The following is a 19,126-nucleotide window of genomic DNA, read 5'->3' as shown; positions in this document are numbered from 1 at the left end:
GTTGTTGAGGCTGAGGACAAGTTCAGTTAAATGGCTAAGGGTGGCACTGGAGGGGGACTGGTCGAGCCTGTGGGACAGGAAGAAGCAAAGGGCCTTTAGGCCATCTGAATGGGGAATGCATGTGTGCAGGGACTGGACATCCATGGTAAAGATGAGGTGATGGGGACCAGGGAACTGGAAGTTCTGCAAGGTCCCCTCCAAGACACTCACTATCCTGACTTGTATATATGTCACCATATCTCACCACTGTCATTGGGTCAATATCTTGAAATTCCCTCAATAAGGACGTTGTGGGTCTAACTGCAGCACATGGACTGCCGCAGTTCAAGAAGATAGTTCACAACAACCTTCTCAAGGCCAACTAGGGATGGGCAATAAATGCTAGCCCAGCCAGCAATTCCCACATCCTACAAGTGAATTACCATAGAAACATCAACAATAGGAGCAGGAGGGGGCCATTTGGCCCTTTGAGCCTGCTCCACCATTCTTTGCAATCATGGCTGATGGTCCAACTCAAAGCTTGACCTTGCTTTCCCCCCATAACCTTTTATCCTATTCACCCCAAGTGCTATATCTAGTTGTCTATTAAATACATTCAGTGTTTTGGCATCACCTACTTCCTGTGGCAATGAATTCTACAGGCTCACCACTCTCTGGGTGATGAAATGTCTCCTCGTCTCCATCCTAAATGGTCTACCCCAAATCCTCAGACTGTGACCCCTGGTTCTGGACACACCCACCATTGGTGACATCGTCCCTGTATCTACCCTGTCCAGCCCTGTTAGAATTTTATAAGCCTCTGTGAGAATCCCCCCTTATTCATCTGAACTCTAGCAAAAACAATCCCAACCTAGTTAATCTCTCCTCATATGTTAGACCTGCCATCCACAGAAGTAGCTTGGTAAACCTTCGTTGCACTCCCCCATCAAATAACAGACAGTCCAATCACTGCTTCTTGACACTCAGTGGTGTTACCATCACTGAATCCCTCACTATCAACATCCTGGGGTTACCATTGACCAGAAACACAACTGGGTTTACCACATAAACAGTGGCTACAACGGCAGGTCAGAAGTTAGGTATACTGCAGCCAGTAACCCATCTCCTAACTCCTGAAAACCTGTCCACCATCTATAAGTCACAATTCAGGAGTGTGATGGAATACTCCCCACTTGCCTGGATGAGTTCAGTCCCAACAACACACAAGAAGCTTGACACCATCCAGGGCAAAGCAGCCCGCTTGACTGAAACAACATTTACAAGCATCCACTCCCTCCACAACAAGTGTCAGTAGCAGCAGTGTGTAGTATCTACAAGATGTACCTCAGAAATTCACCAAAGATCTTTACGCAGCAGCTTCCAAACCCATGACAATTCCATCTAGAAGGATGAGGGCAGTAGATATATGGCAATATCACCGCCTCCAAGCTCCTCACAATCCTGACTTGGAAATACATTGCTGTTCCTTTACTGCTGCTTTCAAAATCCTGGAATTCCTTCCCTAATGCCATTGTGGGTCAATCCATAGCTGCGAGACTGTAGTGGTTCAAGAAGGCATCTCATCACCACCTTCTCAGGGGCGAGTCGTGACGGGCAAGAAATCCTGGGCCCAGACAGTGATGCCCACATCCCATGAATGAATAAACAAAAAACAATCAGCCTGTACTTCCAGGAAAGTTACACTTTTTTTCATATAAAACTATTCAGTGGTAAATCGAGCAAATAGGTGTCACACAGAGGGTGATGTGTGTATGGTGTGAACTGCCAGAGGAGGGGGCAGAGGCAGGCAACACCACAACACTCAAAAGATATTTGGACAGATACCTCCTGGAGTGTTTGTTTAGGAATCTGCGGCTTTTATTTTAAGATTGCGTTTCTGAGACCTGTGAAAATTTCATGTTGGTGGATTTGGAGAGGACTTGTTGAATTATCGTTATAGCAATGAAATTATCAGGAATTTAAGTAGAAAAGTGAAGCATTGCAATGGGACAGGAGTAATTTCTCTGAAGTTGAGTCTTTGAAATGGATATTGTCATGACACACATTGAGCGTTAGTCTTCTGTGTGTTGCAGACCTTGCCAACCATCTTCTCTACTTGGATAGTTTGATTTGATTACTCCTTCATTTCTTGCAGCGTCAATAAACTTCTGTTCTGTTGTCAAATAAAATCTAAAGGCTGTTGTGAAAGCATCTCAGTGATTAACCACCATGTTAACCAAAAAACTGAAAAAAGAGGGGCCTATCAAGCTCATTTCCTTCTGGGATCTGAGATAACAAGGTGTAGAGCTGGATGAACACAACAAGCCAAGCAGCATCAGGGGAGCAGGAAAGCTGACGTTTTGGACCTAGACCCTTGTTCTGAAGAAGGGGCTAGGCCTGAAACGTCAGCTTTCCTGGTCCTCTGATGCTGCTTGGCCTGCTGTGTTCATCCAGCTCTACACCTTGTTAGCTCAGATTCTCCAGCATCTGCAGTTCCTACTACCAAATTCTGGGATCTGACTTGTTCAGTGGAACAAAAGTTAAAGCATCATAACACTCTCCATTTCTTTTCCCATCCTCTAACACATTTTTTAAACACTTGCAATTATTCAACCTCTGCACACTCCTCCTAACATTCGAGTATGATTAATTTTCTTGAGTCATTTTTCTGGATTGAAGGTACTATCTTAATGTCATTTGAAGAAGCATCAGTAAAAGAATTTCAGTGATGCCTTATCACACTCTCAATCTGTGGGACTGTGCAGGTTCAGGAAGACAGCTCACCTTCTCAAGGGCAATTAGGGATGGAAAATAAACATTGCTCTTGCCAGAGATGCTGGAACCTATTCAATGAATGAAAACATGTTTGCACCCAGTGAATTGCTTTTGAAATGTAATTGCTGTTGACACATTTGTAACTGTGCCAGTGAATTTGCAACCTTTGCAGAAATTTGGTATTTTTTCCAAACTGCATTTACCACCTGTAATCTGTTCCGACTGTTGAGTTTGACAGCTTAAATTTAATCTTCCAAGGAAAACATTTAGGATAAAAGAAAATAACTATGGTCAGATTGTCAGGTAGTGACTGCAGCAAATTATTTGTGCTTTTATTAGTTATTTGTATTCCAGAGTCGACCGTTTGAAAATAAGATAAATCAAATGTCATAATCACAAATAGCAACATTAACTACTCAAATTATTCAACGGATCAGGCAGCATCTGTGGGGAGGAAGTGAGAATTAACATTTCAGATCAATAACTTTTCATCAGAACATTAGTGATCGCTGCTTCAAGGGTTTATTTTTTATCCCCATTGGCTTTTCATTCTCTCCAAGATCATCACGGATGCAGCCACCCATAATGCATTCAGGAAAACATTTAACATTACCAATTGGAAGCTCTCTTTCAGGGTAGAATGGTTGTTCTCTTGTTCTAAGGCTTTTTCTAGAGCTGCTACGATCTTAATGAAATGAGAAATGACTGCTGTTAGATGTAATAATTACTGTGTTAACAGTTTATCTCTTCAGGAGCTTTCATTCACCTCCTCATCTCTTTGTTCACCAAATCAGTGACAGGGAATTCAGATATTAATTAAACCTCACAGTAGTTGCTGCTGTAACTTGGTGAGGATCACTTGAAAGCTCTACCGCAATCATTCTTCAGAGCTCCCTCATTAAACATGCTGTGGACCTGTAGATCTGTTTCAGATTTAAAATGAAAGGAATGAATTTAAAAGGATTGTTATCTGCATGTTTGCGAAGCAATTTCTTTATTAAGGTCAGTTTTTAAATGTGTTAACATTCCAGTTTTCAGCCTGATAGTTTTTTTTAATATCTAGTGATGCATTTCTGGAGTAAAGCGTTCTCCTGGGATTTGACTTGGACTTTTTTTCCTCTGTGGGCTATATTTCAGAGAATTCAATTACTTATGCGGGTTTTGTAATTACTGCTATAAGTCATGGAAATCCTGAATGCAGCTTTTGTCACGTGTATCCAAGGCTAAAATGTAACAAATATTGATTTCTTACAAAACAGAAAACCAATGGTCTTAATGTGCACAGTTAATTTTACCTCAGACAAAAATATCAATGGATCTATTAAGCTTCTCTGAAGAATTTTAGCAAAGACACATTCAGCATTGTATCCATTTACTGTATTGGATGGGATTGTAGTGAGGTTATCAATTGGATTGGTGTCATTTTGGGCCTCTCCAAGACATGAGTACTCCTGTCCAATGCAGTACTGCTGGAGTGCTACACTGTTGGAGATTGTGTCTTTTAGATTACACATTAAACAGAAGCTCCATTTGCTCAGGTAGTTGTAAAAGATCACAAGAATAAAAAAAAGCAATATCAAAATGTGGTCTGTGATATCAGCTGGCCACATGGTGCAGCTGTGCACTTAGGCCTTTTAATTTGAGGAACAGCTGCAACTTTACCCTGGTTTCCTGAAAAATATTTATTGATGAATCAACATGGTAAGAAAAAGTAAAACAAGTTATCCATTCCAAATTAACAAAAATAGATTTCTCGTGGCTAAAATCATCAAGAGCTATAATGAGAGACAGCAGATATATGGGCTTTGGGGAACAGTCAGCCATGACCATCATGAATGGCCTACTCCTGCTTTTATTTTCTACAATTCTATCATCACATGAATGATTGTGCGAGCTTGTTGTGCACAAATTAGCAGCCAGGTTTCCCACACTATAACATCGATTACATTTCAATAAGTATTTTAATTGACTCGAAAATTTTTGGTAAACCTGGATGTCATGAAATAGTTTCCAAGTGCAAATCTTTTCTTGCCTCATTTCCCATCCTCTCTCTTTCCGTTTCTGTCTTTCTGTTACCCCTTCTTTCCATCCTTCCATTGCAGATTCCTTCCCTTTATTATTTGCTGCAGAAGGATGTCAAATGGTAACAAAAACAGAAATTGCTAGAAAGCATCAGCAAGTCCAGCAGTGTCTGTGGAGAGAAATCAGAGGTAATTTTTCATGTCCAGTGACCCTTCCTCATAACTGATGGTAACTAGGGAAAAAATGCAGACAATAGGACATCAAACAGTATCTGCCATTAGGAAGACTAATGTCAGTTAGATACTTATAAAATCTTGTTGAGATTTTGGTGAAGTTGTGGCTTGGTAATGGGGCAGGGAGAGTTGAATTGCACAGGAATACAAAAGTTTTTTTTTCATGAATTCTTCAAATTGAGAACTTGTGAAACTAGCAATATTAAGGGGTTTGGAACTCAGATGAAAAGAGCTTAGGTCCCGATTACCTGCTACCATGACGGGGTTATGACATTACCGTAGAAAAGGAATTTTAGCTGACAAATGGGTTTTAGGTCCTGCTGTCAACCTCTTGGATGTGAGTGAGTCAGTTTGATAAAATCCCTGCCTCAAGAAAGTCAAAGGAAGTTTGAATTATGATCAATGGAAAATAAAGTCAGTAAGATAAGAGTCTACATTTGAAAGTTTGCAAATTTTGAATTTTCAACATCAGTGCCAGAGAGATTGACTCTATGTAATTGACAATTCTCACATCATTTAAAGCTTACTTAGATTGAAATAGGCAAGATCTAAATTGCTGTGGTGAATTTCATTTTTTATTTACTGTAGAAATACAATCATTCCACATTTCACATTCAGTGTACTTCAGTGTGAGCAAGGCAGAGTGATACTGTTCTTGTGAAGTTAATGGTAAACTGTATGGTAAATCTGACAGCAACTTTGGGATTTCCAAGTTAAATAATACGTCTGTTCCACAAGTGAGGCTACTGTAGCATTTGATGTGTCAATAATGTTGAGTTCTCTTTGCATCCCCAATAGTTTAATAACAAATTATACGCCAGTGAGATTATGTAGCTGCAGTTCAGTTCATTGTAAAATTGAGGCAAATTACATTTGGTTATTTTTAATTAGTTGATGACTTCTATTACTGATTGGGCACTTGCAATAAATGTGTACATTTGTTAATTCCAAATTACATTATTGTACCTTTCTACATTTCTTTCTTTGTCACATAAAGCCAAAACAAAACACTTTGTAAAAGTAAAATAAATTTACTTTCTATCATAAGCTCAACGCTTATCAATGTTATTCTTTTTACATTGACTGAATTCCATGCAGGCCTTTCTTTTTGGCAAAGCTTCAGAACTTTTCACAATTGCTTGAAGTTCTAAACATTGAGAAATTGTTGTTTTAAGATTATCTTGCTACCAGTGCATGTGGATTTGTGGTGAGTTAAAATGGAAGATGTAGAGGTTTAGGTCGGCTGGTGGGAGGAGTCTTGTGTTTGTATGAATTGATAATTAGTTGATATAGGGACTATGCAGGGAGAAATGGAAGAGTGGGGAAATATGTTGGTATGGAGGATATCAAAGGTCATGGGGAATTGGTTGGAGTATGGGCTGGCATGGATGGCGAGATGAAAGAGTGTGAGAAATGATGGCTAGAGGACCTGATATTAAACATAACCACAACGAAGATATTCCAGAACACCAAGGCAAGCCTATCAACCACCTTACTAAGGTACTCAGCTACCCCTCTGGAACATCTGTACTGATTCTGATGGACAACAGAACCAGCTCCTGTTAGCATGTGCTTTCCCAGCCCAAACAAAAATCATGTTATTCCTTCAAGTGGGGGAGTTGCGGTGACTTGGGACATTTTTCAACTTTGCACACATACTTCAGGATTGAAAATCCATGCTTATGAATCTCCAAACTCTTAGAAAAATATGGAGACTGTTGGGTTACACATAGATGTGCTGTAAACTGTCCATTGAATTTTAGAATGATAGAGAGTTTTATACGAGATAGCTAATGAACATTTCTAGCTGGCTGCAAAACTAATGTGTTTCTTGTTGTTTAAGGAAAAGTGCAGGGGAAGCTGCTTTTGTGATCAGGTTAGGAACTTCTATTCAAATACAAAGAGATATCTAGTTCACCTTTGTCAAAGTCACATGTAATGTTACTTTTGACTTCAATAAGAGCCATGTTCGTAATGCATCAGAGGCAGAAAGCAAATCAGAGAATCATCATCTCTACTATTGGAGCATGGGAATGAATGTAAATCATTCATCCTCTCACAGCTATCACCAAACACTTAGGTAACAGCTAATCTGTACCTTAACATTGATCTTTTCATCCGTGTTCCCTCCATACTCTTTGCTGAACAGTGTTGAAAATTTCAAGACTGAGATAGATAAATTCTTAATTAGTAGGAGAAACAATGATTACAGGAAAAATGCAAAAAAGTGAATATGAGGAATATTAGTCAGATGTGGTCTTATTGAAGAACAGAGCAGATTGAGGGGCTAAATGGCCTCGCCCTGCTCCTATTTCTAATGGTCTAAAGAATGGTTACCGTTAGTTTAAAATTAAAACATAAGCATGCTATGGAAAGAAAACCATGGTTAACATTTCAGGTAATAAAGCGTGAAGCTGGATGAACACAGCAGGCCAAGCAGCATCTCAGGAGCACAAAAGCTGACGTTTCGGGCCTAGACCCTTCATCAGAGGAAGGGTCTAGGCCCGAAACGTCAGCTTTTGTGCTCCTGAGATGCTGCTTGACCTGCTGTGTTCATCCAGCTTCACACTTTATTATCTTGGATTCTCCAGCATCTGCAGTTCCCATTATCTCTCAACATTTCAGGTAGTCTGTTTCCTCTCTCATTAGCTGCTGCCCAATGTATTGAGTGTTTCTATTTCAGTATTCCAACATCTGCAGTATTTTATCTTTCACTTGACTGTAAGATGGTCCTTTTAATTCACAGGATTAGTGCCTAATCGTGACATATTCTAGCGTCACTTTTCCCAATTACTGTATAAATCTTATTTTCAGGTTTAGACGGCCATTTTGATCGTGTTGTGGAAATACCAAATAACTTATTCATTTTTTTTTCAAAACAAGGAACTGCTGAAACTGAAAAAAAAATCTTTAAAGGGAAAGATAATATCTGAACACCCACGTCTTAAATTCTGGGTGATTTTTTAAGTTCAATATTTGTTTAACGATTCCTGAAGTAACTACACATTTCAGTATGGCAAACCATTAATTGTTAACTGACCCTTTCTGAAAACAATAGCACATTTCTTCAAATTCTGGGAGATTTCTAGAGGGTGCACTTACATTCACTAATTAAAATAAAACAAGATTGCCACTGAACACCTTTCCAATTTATCAGTTAAACTAGTGTTTCAGGAAAGTGATACTTAATCAAACAGTATCCCATTAAACATTCAAAGCCTAATCTTATCTAAGAGCTATGAGTCTTTTGTACATTGGAGATACACAAATTGATGCATAGCAAGCTGGTACAGATAGGAAAGTTAATAAGGCTCAATGAATTACTCAAATATTAGTGCTGACAATGTCATCCAAAGGGAAGGGGATGAGCACTATCTTTAAATTTGTATCACTGCTTTATAAAGGAAGTGCCCATTTTCAAATATGTTGCTTTATTCTCTGTTCATGCACTTGCTTTCCATCTGGGAGAAAATATCTGTTGCAGTTTCAAATGGATGTAACTCGTACTACTGGTACTTCGGCAGGATATACTTAGACACTGAAAATGATTTTAGATCTAACCTCAACAGTGCATCAGAGTAGAGTAATAAACCACAATTAAAGAAGAAAATGCATTCTGACATAAGAGGTGCTTTCAGATATATAAAGTTGACTTTCTATTGATGGGGCATGAAATCAATGTAATGTATGCTTGCTCATTCACTCATAGGCTGCTTTGAATTTAACATGATTATATCCTTTTATGAGTCACATACGCACATAACTTCACAGCTAAAATATTACCAAAGGTAATTAGACCATTTTAATGATATCTATTGGCATTACTTATATCTATAGTGGTGTCAGTCAATGAGTTGATACAGGCATAAAATCTACAGCTGTCGACAATAAACTAAGTTAATATTGTACAGAGTCGATGGTAAATCTTGTTTCAGTGTCTATTGTCAAGACAACATAACACAGAAGGGCTGTTGAAATCGAGCCGTGATTCTACTGATGTTGCTCATGATTTGACATGAGGACACTTGGAATAAATTTCAAAAGACTCCATGTGAAAGATTTGGCCAGTGTGTCTTGGAAGTAGAGGTGAGTCAAGCATAACCTACCTTGTAATGGCTCCAGCATATCTCACGTTATACAAATGTCACCCACTACTCAGGGAATGACAAATAATAGAGATTATTAACTTCAGTTTCTAAAAAAAGAGCAGGAAAGAATGCAGTGACTAATGCAATAAAACACAATTGATTTGTTTATCTGTTGTCTATTAGATGCCGTACTGTACATTCCGACATGCAAACAAAATGCATCACTTCTGAGGAAGGGTCACTGGACCTGAAACATGAACTCTGATTTCTCTCCACAGATGCTGCCAGACCTGCTGAGCTTTTCCAGCAATTTCTGTTTTTCTTCCTGATTTCCAGCATCCGCAGTTCTCTCAGTTTTTATTTTGCGTCATATTAAAGTCCATCTTAAATATTCTGATCTCTCATGTCCATTTGCAAAACCAGATGAAATATGTTTGCACATGCTCCATGTTCTGAAATTGGAATGTTATTTGTGTAATGCAGAGGAATCTGAAGGTTTTGAGTCTAATTTCTAGCCTGTTGCGCCAACGAGCTACTCATCTAAGATTTGGAGTTGTATGAATGTGTGATTAACTAATGAGTCATAGTCCAAGTCATATCCCTCTCTTGGAGATGTTTTATTTTTATTTTGTTTCTAACACGAACATGCATTAATGCAACCATTTTTGGTGATTTACAGTAATTGATCTTGAATTCCAACCCTCAGAAATTCAAATGAGTTTACATTTGCAGTTGGAAAGAAAATTGTCTAGAAGATGGGTCAGCACAATCCTAATATGTGGCAACCAGAGAAATGATAAGTCTAGTTAGTCAAGTGACTGAGAAAGTTAGAATTTGAGTAGGTTAGGAATACACAGTAACACCATCAATTCAATGAATATAATTATTGGACCTTTGTACATACCTGCAACTCCTGAGAGTTTCAGTGAGAAAAGCACTCTTTTTTTGATTTGCAGTTTGGAAAGCAAACTGATGCAGCATCTACATGATCCTCCACAATAAAGTGGACACCATCATCAGCTTAGAAACTGGAAAATTACTGCACATCATTTCAGCTGATAAATACTTAATGCTTTTCCCTACCTTTTTTTTATTGTTATTTCAGCAAGTGCAATCATCATTCTAAAATAATGACCGTGTAAATCAATGTTGTCAGGACAGCTCAGTTTTGCATCAGAGCTCTGAGGAAGGGTACTTGACTCAAAATGTTAACTACTGCCTTCTCTCCATGGTTGTTGCCAGACCTGCTGAGATTTTGCAGCAATTTATGTTTTTGTTTCTGATTTCCAGCATCCATTTTTATTTCGGTTTTTATTCAGATATACATCTTCTGGTTTCCACACGATAGATTAGTGTCAGTAATATTAAGCAAATGGGCAGCAAAAAAAAACTTTGTTATTAGTCCCCCAAGTTAAAGCATATGCATTTTGCTCCTCCAAATTGGCAAACACGGGTCTAATTCCTCTCGTTATTAATTGCCAGCAGTAATTGCAGCTGCTGATAAAACATCACCAATTGTATCTTAAGAGTGACAAAACAGTATTAATTTGTCCACACTCCTTTTAACAACAGTCTCCCTGAACTGAAGGTGACATTTTATGACATTTACCTATTCGCCCCGCTGTAATAATCTGAAAGGATCAGAAACGTCTTTCAAAAGCTGTTTCGGATGGCTCTGTTTTTCAATCTGCTCATCCACTTTGCTGTGCCCTCATGGAGAGGATCAATGATTCATCCTAATGATGGCTACTTGTTAGGATTCAGGTTCAGTCCATTAATGTATTACTAAGAAAGGGATGAGGATTAGTAAAGAGTAAACAAGTGTCTAATGTCACAACATAAGATGTCCTTGTGTTTATAGAGCTGTGAATTATTTCTATTACATTAATTTCATTTTCAGCGCTCATTGCTCATTATTATTCTGATCTACGAACATAACTCCTCAGCGCAAATTCAATTTTAAGATGAGGCATCAATCCGTTGCTGTGATGCCTCTGTCAATGAATAGGCCATATTGTTTGATGCTAAATTACTTAAATCAGCCATTGGTTCAGTATCTGTTCTGCACCAAGTTGGCTACATTGCTGCTGCATGAAACCCCTCGAGCTGGTGACAGAATAACCTAGTGGCCAGCATCACTATACCTTTTTGTAGAACTCTTTACCTCCACCCACAAGCTCCTTGAATCAGTGAAGCCAATATAAGATGAATATTAACCTTCAGAACCATTACCTTATACAATACTGATCACTATTCAGTGGCTTCAGTTGGAAGGCTACCACATTGAAAGACAGCTGGCATTAGACCACTTGGCCGGATCACACACACAATGATCTATTGTAAGTAACAGTAAGCAAAGATACCTCAAAGCATCTGTAGAATTTTTGGTGCTCACAAGACAGTTGCTGCCTATAGAACTGGGGGTGCCTGTTTAAAGCTGACTGTGAATCTGTTGGCACTCAGAGCATGATAGGTACGTATAGACCTGTTGGTGCCTATAGAATATAGGAGCCAATAAAATGGTGGGTGCCTGCCTAACTGTTGGTACCTCTAGAAATATTGCGACTTATAGATTGGTAGGTCCTTATAGAACAATGGATGCTTATAGACCTCTTGGTGACTGGGGAGCTGTTTGTACCCATTAAGTCCTGGGTACCTCTGGAAAGTTTGTTGCTTTGAAGCTTATTTAGTGCCCCTAGAAATGTCAATATCTATAGAAATTTGTTGGCTATAGAATTATCAGTGATACTGCATTTAGAAATGTTGCTGCTTATTGATGGATTGGTGACTAAAAAAAACTTTGTTTGCAAAAAAATGTCTGATCCCAGTAAACCTGTTGGCACCTGTGGAACTCTTGGTGCTGGATCATTTCATGGAAACACAATTTTCAAAAAAGGGAGGGCAATGCTTCTGATCTTAAGTACTGTGTAATCACGGAACAAAATAAAAATCAGCAGGAAATAAGCATCTGTACGGAATATGCTAATTGCTTCTCATCGTAAAACAGCATTTTAATGATTTTGCTGTGCAGACAGAGAGTTTTGATTTTCGTACTGATGCTCAAAATCACTTCATGATTGATTGAGCCATTCTGCTAATAAAGGTCCTTCATGTCAATTGTTCAGAACTGGAAAACAGCTGTCACAGTGGACTGACATCACCAGTCTCTGGCTGTAACTGAAGAACTGGAAATGCCACATCGACAAGCAAGATCTTTCCATTTTCCATTGTTCCCATGGAGAATAGCTTTCAAACAAATATTTGGACGTATTGACAGCCATATTGAGGAGTACAGCTGTGCTATTAGTAATGTATACATATAGAATAACCACCAGGGACTGGGGGGAAACAGGAAAGTGGTCCACAGAGTGATCGCAACAAAACACAACCTGCTCAGTTTGTTGTCTATTTCCCAGCATCACGAGTAGGAGTATATTCCTGTATTCTCTCCCTCCCAAGGAGTTATTTCGCTAGTTTATTTTTCGTGCAGGTTTGTACAGGTCATTGATAGTGAAAATAATTACTTTGGTCAGAGATAAATGCTTGGTGTTTAAATGTTAAAGTAAACACTTCAAAAAATTAACGTAGTCAACTACATCTGGTACCTGCAGCTTGTGTGTCATTATCAGTGCTGGTCTGAAGTGTTGAAGTAAGCATTACAATGAGCCTTGATAGAGCACACTACCAGAAATGATTGAAGACCCTCAGACAGGGGCGCTAATATTGTAATAATAAATTGACGGAACATAATGGTGGTTGGCTTTGCTTATTTTTATAAATGCAGTTTACTTTCAGTCATTGTCAGCCCTAATTCTTTAATAAGCCTCAACACTGCGGTTACATTTCTGCTAGCAGCCTTTCATATCCCAGCACCTGAAGTGAGGCTGCAAAAGTTTTCAGGCTAGATTAATTTGACTTTAACTGCAGCACTGATACAAAAGCAAGAACCGGGAAAACTAAATCAGTAGTATCTGATGAATATTGAGATAAGGAGCCGATTTCAGCTGAGCTGCATTCCCAGTGATAGTGGAGTGACTAAGCTCCAAGAATTTTGTGGGTCCTGAACACTTTCTCAGAGGAATTGAAATTTGTTTTGTTGTTTTACAGCTGCATTAGCTAGTTTAGGATTCTGGTCAGTAACCCATCACTGGGAGCATTTCTGAGAATTGGTCCTCTAAAGCAGGTTGGCTACAGTCACCAGTGGCAGTAAGTGTGCTTTTCACAGAGTATGTTACCTCTCGTCAACAACCTTAGCCCATCTGTGTCCGTTAACAATCTATTTTCAGCTATTGCCTCTCGTCTGCGGTCCGTCTCCATGGTAATGCTACTTTAGAGTTCACCTCCTGTCTGCAGAAATCAGCAGATCCCTGCAATGGGCCTCACTGCCAAATGATGACCGTTGGTTCATCTTAATATGTTAACATGTTTTCTGCTTCTGGCATCAAGCAGATGAATCAGAACTTCATCCATTTATCCATTGCATCACCAGGACTCTCCTGATAAATTCCCAGCCAAAGAATGTGCACCTTCTTCAGTGTTCTGTCTCCACCCCCAGAGGAGGACTAGACTGTGTACGGTCTTTATGTTTTAAGTAGCTGTGAGATCAACTCAGGTGCAAGCCTCATATCCAGCCGATCATTCCAAATTCTGACATCCATGAGACACAGCTTGCTTCTAACCTTATCTCAGCACTATCAGTGCCAAAACCCAGATTTTGTATCTTCACATTTCTATTGTCTAATTATCCCAATGCTTTTCATCAATCACATTAAGTCTGTGATTAAAGCAAACATAAGCCAATTGACATTCCTGCAGGATTACAGAATTTCTGTGGTGCTCTCTGAAACCATTCAGCCCATCATGTATGCACCAGCTCTCCAAATGAGCATCATGACTTAATAACGCATTGCTATCTTTTCCTCATGCTCTTGCGCATTATTTAAATAATCAGATAATGTCTTGTTGAGTATCTCAATTGTACCTGACATAGTCATGCATCCTAAACTTCTTTTACCACTGTGTCCCCATTTTGAGGCTTGGAAATTTGTTGCAATCTCTAAGTGGGAACTGAGGTGGCGTATGGGTCAAAGGCAGGCTGACAAGTGAAGGGATGTCCCGAATAAGTCCAACTGTTATAACTTGGTCAGAGTTCTACAGCCACTGTTGCTGCCTTGCAGTTTGCGAGCCCACAGTTTATCTTACAATCCCATTCATGGCCTTGAACTTACTTCAGGATGTGGTGTCCTGGGCGTAAGTTTCACCTTCTTCAGCCTCATCCTTACTCACTTGACCCCTGATCGTCCATCCTCCCAGTTCTCTTCAATCTCTACTGAACCCAACCATATCCCGAACCAGAGGGCACAGTTTAAAAATAACGGGTAGGCCATTTAGAACAGAGTTGAGGAAAAACTTCTTCACCCAGAGAGTGGTGGATATATGGAATGCTCTGTCCCAGAAGGCAGTGGAGGCCAACTCTCTGGATACTTTCAAGAAAGAGATAGATAGAGCTCTTAAAGATAGTGGAATCAAGGGTTATGGGGATAAGGCAGGAACAGGGGATGATCAGCCATGATCATAATGAATGGTGGTGCTGGCTCAAAGGACTGAATGGCCTACTCCAGCACCTATTGTCTATTGTCTATTGTCGATAATATTCAACTCTATTGTTAAGGTCCTTTTCAGGAACTGTCTTTCCAAAGACATCATTATGACCCACCAAAAACGATCACTTTGATTTCTTCCTACAACGTTTCTGATTCACTGGTCTGAATTCTAACTCCATATCTTCCCAGTAGTCAGTGAGTGGTGTAAGGTGAGGGGAGGATCTAGTATCAGCTGTCACTTGATTCCTTGATCCCCAGAGATTTATTGTCCAAATGATAACTGGTGTCCTGAATAAATAACTCATCGGCACAAAATATTTTGAAAAATTTTCTCATGGGATGAAGGCATCACAATGTAGGTCAACAATTATTGCCTACTTCTAATTGCTCACAGAGACAGTTCAAAGCCAACTGCATAGCTGCAGGCCTGGAGTCACACGTAGACCAGATCAGATAAGGACAGCACATTTCCTTCCCTGAAGGACATTAGTGAATCAGATTTATTTTTAACAACAATTAGTAGGCATGATCGTTAGGCTAGCTTTTCATTCCAAATTTTTATTGAATTCAAATTTCTCCATTTTCCATGGTAGGATTTAAACCCATGTTCCCAGCACATTACCTTTGGGTTCTGAATCACAAATCTGGTGACATTACCATTATGCCAGTCCTGGCATTACTGATATTACTCTGAAGTGTGAATGGGGAGGTAGCTAGGAAATGAGGCCAGCTGTTAGTCCAAATCTGCCTGGAGCTGCATGATGAGAGAAAATAAACCCAGCAGGTAAATTATAAACATGTAAAATGTCTTCAATGTGCCCATGGGTGTACCCATTCATTCAGCAGCTTTCTTCACCCTGGGTTGCCCTCCCTCTTTGTAACCAAAGGTTCTATGATCATCTTTACATCTAACAGCCTCCCTCAATGAGCAGCCCTGGTCTGTATCCATGAGGATCCCACTGGAACTTATCACTGATGTACTCTAGTTCTCCCTCCCACCTACCTGCCTCTGCAAATATCTACTGAAACATCCCCGTTCAGATTTGCAGAGACCTGGAAACATGGATTCACCAGTTACTGTTACTGGAATCATACATCCACTATCCCTTTCTCATATGAACATCAGGACCAATATCTGAACTAAATTTTTTGAATCCCCGAATAAATGTTGATGCATTAAAGTTGTTATGTAAATTTAATGTAAAAAATACAGCGGAAACAATGACGAGACTCTATCAAATGTCAAATCACAAAACTCAGTTTCTGTTAAACTGTAAACTGTGTGCCATTTACACATTCTTCCCATGCCTGAGGGGGTTTCCGCCCGGTGCTCCGGTTTCCTCCCAGAGTCCAAACATGTGCAAGTTAGGTGGATTGGCCATGCTAAAAATTTCCCTGCAGTGTCCAGGGATGTGTAAATGCAGGGTTAATGCCAGAGGTTTGTGTGGTGAGTCTGAGTGAAATGGTCTTCGGAGGTTTGGTGCTGATTCAATCGGCTAACGGCCTCTATCTGCAATGTAGGTATTCTATGATTCTAAATTTATGTCAACAACATGGGTTTCCTCCGGGTGTTCCGGTTTCCTCCCACAGTCCAAAGATGTGCAGGCTAGGTGGATTGGCCATGCTAATCTGCCCGTAGTGTTCAGGGGTCTGTGGGTTATAGGGCAATGGCTCTGGGTGGGATGCTCCAAGGGGCAGTGTGGACTTGTTGGGCCGAAGGGTCTGTTTCCACACTGTAGGGAATCTAATCTAAAATAAACTTAAGATCAGGTTGTTGGCTCAAGGTTGAAAGAGAAACAATTGGAGGAATATGCGATAAGAGGATGGGCAAATCTAATTGGAAATAATTGCTTGTATGGCCAGTGAGTAGTCACATTGATTTGATGAGAAGGCTTATATTTGTGTTGTAACTTTGACATTTGTCTATAATCCAATAAAAAAGTAAATGTTACCTTTCACCATATGTTAATTAAGTTAAATCTGCACTTGTGCATTGAAAAAAAAACATCTAACTCCTTATGCTGAACCTGTCACCTTAAATCTTATATCTGGGAAAATAATTAGATATAAACTGGGTTGTAGTTGAGTTCTATGTAATTATATACCCTGACATCATTGTCCTGGAAAGTACTGCTGTCGATATAAGCAGCTGCAATGTCCAATGGCTTTATGTAATATTCCTCTCTATTTCAGTGGAGTAGTAAACTTCTGCGGACGAAAAGGATGTCATTCAAACTTGAAACAATCTCTCCATGGTTAATATTATGAACAGTTCACTCCCTCCCTTGTAAAAATGTGGTCTAATGTGATACAAGCAGATATTTTTCATTACCAAATCACCCAGTGTAATGATTTGGGCTTCTTGGGCACTTTCATTTAACTACCATCTATTGTCAATATAAATTGTAATACAATTTTTAAAATGCTAACAACATAAATACAATTCAATATGCTATATTAATGCAGAAAGCAATCTGTGACAAATCAAACTGCAGGAAATTTAAACATTTGCAAGGCACATTAATTCACAGATTGCTTTTTCAAAGAACCAATAGTTTTCTGATGGACCAAATGGCCTCCTTCTGCGTGGGAAGATGTAATGACCCAACACAGCTAAGTCATGGGCGACGGGGAGTAATACTGGGTTTGTAATCTAATGGAATGGGGGCTTCGATAATTTAGTCCCAGGCCGAACTCAAAAAAAACCCAATAAGTAAAACTGAGATTAGATTAGAACCTTGGAGCATTCCCTGCTAACCAATAATAATCTTAATGATTTACAGAATGGTTTACTGTGCCTGAAAGCTGTCGACATGTCTCCTGGTGTCAGCTGCTTCTCTGCAGCACGTTAATAGCTGAAGTAACTTTCTCTTCATTGAACTACTGCTGATAAAAGGAGAATTGACAGAAGCAAAAGTATATTTTCGTATAGATTTAGCTGCTGTGGTCTTTGATAAACTGGCAGCTGGTGGTGCTGAAGTATGATGTTCACAGGAGGGTGCGAAAGTTGTCTGTGATGTCATTCCAGCGTGTTATCTAAATTGACTCCTGGAAAACTGTGTGTCCAGAATGTGTTGGAGCAAAACAAGAAAATGCTGCTGAACTCTTTTAAATGGTAGTTGCAAAGCCAGTAGCCGATGGTGTTGAGTACATTCACCTTGACGATTCTTTGAATTTATCTCTGTTGAAAAACGGTGTGTGTATATAACACGCATAACAACAATGGCTCAGAGAAATGGATTTTCTGGGCTTTTCCAGTCTGTAAGTATAGAGAATATTTGTCTACTTAGTTATTATGACAACAGGAAGTAGATATGTTTTGTTAATACTCTTTGGTTATCTGTCTATTTTGCAATTCCTTCGCTTCAATCTTGTTTTAAGAATACGAATTGTATTCTAAGTCTGTGTGCAGCTGTACCGAAGGTTTTATTAATACATAAATTGTTCAGTGTGTCTTTGGACCAGAGCGATGCGGGTTATTATCGAAACAGTCATAATCCCAGACAGCGGCTCCAAAACAGCTTTCTGGTTATATCACAACATATCAGGAGCGTCCAATGCTTGAGGACAAATTCGTCATGATTAGTGCTCACTTTAACTGAACATCTACTCTCTACACCCACTGCAAAGCCAGCAGCGTGAGACAGACAGGCAGAATTCCCAAATGAACCAGCCTTCCCACAGAAATATTCACAGTGACCAAGAAGCTCATTGCTCTACAGACGATATATTTTTTGAATGCATCAGTCAGGTCAATGAGCACACCCCCTCCCTCAACAATACCACCCCCCACCCCCCGACACCCCCGACGTCCAATGCTTAGGGGAACAGGAAGCTCTGAGTCGGAGCAGACTGTCTTGTTTCATGTGCAGGCAAACACCTAAATGAAACATGGTGCGTTCAGTCGGCCCTGAGATCTCAAAGGATTTGCTTCCGTCGTCCTACTTTAAACACAGTGAAGTTCATGTAAAGACCAGCCTCGATATTGAGGGACTCGATTAAAACAAACGCTGGTGATTGTATTCGAAAGCACGGCTCCATCAACAGAGGGCTTCAGTTAAGGTATGTGCCTCTCATCTGGTCGCCTGCATCTCAGAGGTTCAGTGCACACGTACTGTTAGACTGAAAAGCTGGAGTTGATGTTTGCTTTGTTATATTCCATCCTGGTGTTTTACAATCATGCAACTGTATTTTGTCCTTGTAATTCCGATACTTTGGACAGGTGGATATTCTCTACCTTAAACAGGCTATTATTTGATATTCTGTGGAAGACAAACATTTATTTCTGTTCACCAATAAAGCAATTTATTCTTTGCTGTGCAGCTGCTGGCTTTTTTTGTGTTCTTGGATCACAACAGTCCGTTAGGCTGTTATTTCTTGTTGAATTGGGTTTAGCACTTTGAAAATTGTTACTGAAATATTTTGG

At 39.6% G+C, this 19,126-nt stretch overlaps 1 protein-coding gene across 4 annotated transcripts in view; it reads left to right on the top strand.

The window, feature by feature from the left end:
* LOC125447799 (cadherin-12-like) overlaps positions 1–19,126 on the top strand; it is a 646,081-nt gene that overhangs the window by 342,829 nt on the left and 284,126 nt on the right. The window contains exon 1 of one of the 4 annotated variants that reach the window (XM_059641205.1): positions 17,781–17,961. The exons of 2 other annotated variants lie outside the window; for them this stretch is intronic. The gene's annotated coding sequence lies outside the window, so the exon portion shown is untranslated. Of the gene's footprint in view, positions 1–17,780; positions 17,962–18,375; positions 18,763–19,126 lie in introns of those variants that run through there. One more of the 4 variants, XM_059641202.1, reaches the window with a different exon arrangement.

Source organism: Stegostoma tigrinum, chromosome 2, assembly GCF_030684315.1.
Source record: "Stegostoma tigrinum isolate sSteTig4 chromosome 2, sSteTig4.hap1, whole genome shotgun sequence".
Taxonomy (NCBI): domain Eukaryota; kingdom Metazoa; phylum Chordata; class Chondrichthyes; order Orectolobiformes; family Stegostomatidae; genus Stegostoma; species Stegostoma tigrinum.
Note: the sequence above shows the minus strand (reverse complement) of the source record. Positions and strands in the feature narration are given on the sequence as shown.